This window comes from Polyodon spathula, chromosome 7 (genome assembly GCF_017654505.1).
Source record: "Polyodon spathula isolate WHYD16114869_AA chromosome 7, ASM1765450v1, whole genome shotgun sequence".
In the NCBI taxonomy this organism is placed as follows: domain Eukaryota; kingdom Metazoa; phylum Chordata; class Actinopteri; order Acipenseriformes; family Polyodontidae; genus Polyodon; species Polyodon spathula.
Window position 1 is genome coordinate 11944991 of NC_054540.1, and position 5922 is coordinate 11950912.

The window sequence follows — 5922 nt, forward strand, 5'->3', positions numbered from 1 at the left end:
CCTGGGAAGATATATCGAATTTCTGTAAAACCGAGGCGATCCAGGGATAACAGGGACAGGTGACAACCCTGAGATGCTGCGTAGAAATTGCAAACTGGAAAGTCGCAAAATTGTCGCAGTTTTTGAAAAAACGCATCCGCCTTTGCTTTATATTTAATCTATCCCCATATTTTGAATTATTTAATCTATGACATATTGTGAATTATCCAAAAGCGGTGTCATTAATTATATGGAATACAATACTACGCATAAACTGCAGATACTATAAATCTAAGAACATGCAAACTCATTTCTGTATTTTTCATAGACACTGGGCCATATTTAGCAAGATTTAGCAACAAAATGCAATTTGCTCTTTTTTTAAATAAAAACTGTTTTTCTTACCAAAGCACCCATTGACTCCTAATGTTAACTTAGGGACTAAAAGGTGCTTCTTTATTCTCTGTAATTAGTCATGTAACATTATTAGTGCTATTTTTACTTTACTAAAAAAGGTGCAATTTATCTTTTAGTGTAGACCTTGATAAGTCTCTCTGTAATTCTAAACATCCTTCCCTGACAGGCACACAGTAGAGAAGCCAGGCTGGCTAGCAGAATTAATAGGATATGATGTATTTGGGACTATATAGAGTAAGTTATATTAGAAATAAATCAATAAATACAAACTTTTGGCATCTGAAACATACCCGTCATTGGTGGCAATTCCCATTGAATAACACTAATGGGCTGGTTACATTATTATTAGAGCATGTACATGTTTTAGTTTTTTTTTTTTTTCTTTCTTGAATCTTCATAACAAACCCTAACCTTCACAGCAGTCTCTTTCTAGCTTAAAACACTGCTGGTCATTGGTAGCATTTAACAAAGTTTCACAATTTTAGAATCTTTACAACACATAGGTGCAAATTGATAAACTGATTATATTATAACTCAGTAACTTGACGTGACTGTAAGCTATCTGCACACAAAGTGATGTGGCTTGCAATGGTTTTCCCCTTATATATTTTTTATTAAAATAAATCATTTTAAATATAAACACAATCATGTTTTTAGGTATAAATTACAACAGAAACAACGATAACGCTAATGTCAGCAGCATAAGAAAAGAATGATCTGTAGGCCATAAGACCTTGACTGTGATACATTTTGCTTGTATAAAAGTTTTCAAGCTGTCTTTTTTTGCTTTATATAAGCATGCATGTTTGGATGTACAGCAGGGATACAGCTTTTTCCTGCATTCTGTCCAAAAGCTAACAATGTTATCTCAAGCTATTGTAATGCATTGATCTGCCGCATTAATGGGTCATGTGCTTCTTAAGCCTTATCTTGACCAATTAGAATGAGTGTCTTGAGATTCACATTACATCATGCAGACCTGCGGCCCACCTGATCAACGCAATGCGGATAAACAGCCCATAAATATTTCATTGAAAATATCGGATTACTTTAACCACAGATGAATCCTTGAGAAAGTGTAGATGAATAATATATATATACAATATATAAAACAGAAGTGAAAGAAGAAAAATATATTCTTATACTGGCCAGTAATGGACTGTCAGCAACAATCAAACTGATGTTGCTAATCATTTTTGTTTTAACAATATTGAATCAGAACTTAATGTACAACACAAGCTACATAATTAGCTTAAATAAATAAATAAATAAATAAATAATGATAATAAAAAAGGAGTACACTGAAATTGTAACTGCAATTTTAGAAAACTGACAGCAGTTAAACTATATTTAGAACAATCATATCAGATGATCATATGGCAAAGTCAGGGTGGTATGGAGCTTGACAGTTTACTGCAATTTAGAAAGACGCAGGGACCACTTCTCAATCAGCTTTTCATTGACTGCTATTCATGAAAGGAGAAAAACACCTGGTCATTTTATAAACTTGCACTCTAAAATTGATTGTGCTCATAAATTGTTTAAAATGTCTTTCTGCTTCACTTGGGCCTCATTTTGAAGCAAGTGCAAAGGCTAATATTCAGTGAAAAAATAAATAAAATCAACAGTATAAAACTAAACACCTTTTCCTATGGTTAGGTTGTTTCTTACTAGATTTATAATGTTCCTTTCTCTTTACTCTGGTTTTAAAGTAAGGCTCCTGGTCTTGTAAACCCCATGCCCTTGCTCTGCTTTGTACCCCTAATGGTAGAAAGCTGACGTTGGAAAGAGAAAGAAATTGGAGAGAGTCAGTCTGAAGCTTTAAACTAAACTTGAAATGTGAGAAATGTCCAATGATAAGCCTGCAGTTTCTGCCAGAGCAGATCGTGTCTTCTCTTTGATGTAATATGTGCCTATTTATTTATGAAAAGTATTTGTATCTTACCACCAAAACTTATCTGAACCTTAGCCCTATTGTTTTCAAGCCTGGAAAAAATGAAACTAAAAAAAAAAATCTGCTCAATACTATAAATACTATAAAATGTTTATGTAAAAAAGTAATCCACACCTCACCACAAATTATGTAATTGGTTTATATTTTCATTTACAATATATATATATATATATATATATATATATATATATATATATATATATATATATATATATATATATATATATATATTATGGCTTGTGTATTTTCCCAGGGTTAGGCCAGATTGTTGCATGATAAAGATCAGATTAAATTGCCTTATTCTGTGATTTTATAGTTTGAACAAGGATGGTTTTATGGTGGTACTGTAGGGTCCTTGAATCAATAGCTCCTCCTTCTGAAGCTTGAACAAACTGCACTTAACAATTTATTCAAAGGAATATTTGTGGCCATTTGCTTACTTCCTATTAGCATCATCAGTGGTCACCTTGTGGTGAGAATCAAAATGAATAGCGTTCATTTTGATCCCAAGTAAATAAATACAGTACAATAATGCACAAGGTGCATTTGTTTTTCAAATTTAGGCATTCCAAATGCTACGATGATAGGGAACATCATGTCAAAGTAAGTTCATTTAGACATTTAAAATTAGCTTTTAGTTTTGTGTGTGTTACTTTAAACATACAGACAGAATATAATTGCATTGCACCTAAATACTGTTGACTTAAAAATATCATATTTAAATGCATCTCAATTATTCTTTATGATAAATAATTTTACAGTCTGTGATCCAAAACTATATTTGCATTACCAGTCAATATTCATCCACTTGTTGGATCGAATTTATGAGAAGAAAACTAAAATTGGACTCGTAAAACATTATTTTTCATTACTTCTCTAGCATTGTGAGTATTCTTTTAGTAAATCTGTATAAACAAATAACATACCTGCCCCTCCTAGTTGCTCTTCAACTGTAAGCTTTACCAAATATTGCATAAAATGTGTTGTGTGACCCCTTCTGGACAGAATATTTAAAACACTTCACTTTGTTATATACATTATACACTAAAGACTCGATATTTAAATGTTTTTTTTGTTTAAAAATGGTCTACATTAATGTCTCAGTATGATGTCCTTAGGCGTTGCTGAAATCTATAAATCGATGGGGATGCTGCAGATGACATCTTGGGGGGAACCTGTCTCATTCTTCAGGCAGTGTAACACCAAGCTCTCTGATGTCACGGGGAAGATTGCAACATTGACGAACACAAAGTCTTCCAAGGTCCCAAAAGTAGTCTATGGGATTAAGGTCTGGACTTCTTGCTGGCCAGTCCATAGCTTCTATAATCTCCTGCTGAAGATAATCGATGACAATCCGGCGGCATGACAACCGACATTATCTTGCATCAGAATAAATGCAAGACCAATTGCACCAGAAAATTGTCTTCTTACACAGGGTCCACGTACCGTCAAGCTGTAAATCCACCCCTTTGATGCACTCCAAAGCCTCCTTGAAAACTGCCATACTCAACAATATTGAACTGTGTAAACTGTTCTCCTTGGGCTCTCCATAATCAAACACGTTGATCAGTAATGGGCAGATGAAATCTTGAGTTATCAGTGAACAAAACAGGTGCCCAGTGACAAGAGCTAAGACAGTTCTGGTTATCAATGGAATAATCTGCAGTCTCTTCGTGTTGTGGGTTCAATAGAGTAGCTCTAGCTGGTCTTCACTGCAAACCAGACTCATGCAATGTGTTTGACAGTTTGGGTGCTCATGGTGACCAGCTGCTGTACTGAAGTGGATATTAAGACCATGTGAAATGGAGTGGAGATTCCTCAGTGCCATTGTGTGGTGTGCTTGACCTCCCACCACCATACTAATGACGTCTAATGTACAAACCTGTGGTTTGATAACGTGTCCAGTCTGGAAACAACAGAATGGGTCACACCGAATTGACCAGCTACATGTCTTTAGGTATCCTCAGATTCAAACATCTGAACAGCTCTGGCAGTCTGGACTGCAGTATGTATGTATGTATTTATGTATATAAATCTTTGTTTGCAACTATCTAGCATCATTAGAAGCAAAGATTCCCAAACCGCCAACAACAAATTATGTTATCACTTAACAGCCACTTGACTAATGATCAAATCTGAAGTCTAAATGGTGGTGCCATTTTAGGAAAACTATAGAATACTACTGTGCCTACTCTCCCAACCATTTATCACCTGGATTGGTAGTGCAAGATTAGTGCCAGCTCTTTGTTCTCTTTTTTCTTTAATACATTAGTTTTAGATTGTAATGAAACACTCTAGTAGAGCTAAGCACTACACAAAGTGCAATCAGGTTGTTCTGTAGTGTTGGAGACTGCCAGTAAGGCTATCTTGTACATGAGATTTCTCTGAATGCTTACATTGCCACCTTGTGTTGACTAGCTGTAATTACTGTAGTAGAATAGAGCAAGATTCATGCAAGCCTTGTCCTTTTTTCAGGTCATTAGATCAAGATATCAGAGTAACATTAGGAGGAATAATAATGGAAAACTCCCAGCGATTCCAAGCATAAGGTGGGTTAAGACACTAGTGCTGCTCATTTATATAAATATCACTTTCTTGTATACCAGTTCCCCTGAACAGAAGGTAAGCCATGTGGGTTTACAACTGAAATCAATTTATCATGGCTAATCAATCTAAATAAAGATCCTTTTAAAGTCTGTAATGCAAAGTATATAACTCAGACTCAATGATATACACATTTAATGTTTTTATTAAAAAAGTTATTACAGTTTTTTTTTTTTTTTTTTTTTTTTTTTTTAATGTATTTATACACAACTATTTAAAGAGATTATAATCCTATAGATAGGGCACTGGTCTTTGTGACAAGCATGCCCACTACATAATCACAATGCAAAGGAAAGGAAAAAAAAAGAAAGAAAATCAGCTAGACTCAAGATGGAATAAAACACCCTTTGACTTTTCAAATATCACACACTAGGTACCAAATACAGAGTCACTAGTAAAAGGGCCATTTCCCATGCTACACAAACTTCTGCTAGAGTGCCAGCTGAACTCATTAGCAAAAATAAAATGAATGGGACATGATTAAGCCCAAACCCCATCTCTTGCAATGAGAGAGTGTATTGAACTGTGCGGCCAACATACCAGTGAAGTGGAGATACAAAGCCGAGTGTGCTTTTAACACTGCTGGTGTGTGTGTGTCTTGTTTCCCATGCAAATCACAGCTCTGTCTTGGGACTGCACTTCAGTAAGAAAAGAGCCTGAAACCAGATACATGGTACAGAGTGCTATTTTTGTCTACGTTCTTTTAAAATGAGTTTTAATGCTCGACAGTAGTTCACTGTAGTGATCAGTGTTACAACGGTGGTATAAAAGCAAAGGGTACTGTTGCAAAGTGTGAAAAGGAAACTCCTGGACGCATACAAATGCACGGTCACATTTTCTTTCTTTCTTAATTATAAGGGAAGCACATGGAGTGGCGATAAAGTACTTAATAAATGAATGCCTGGAATAGGTCTCTTCCCCCCACCCACACAACCCCACCCCCAACACCATCCAGAGCGGAGTTAAAA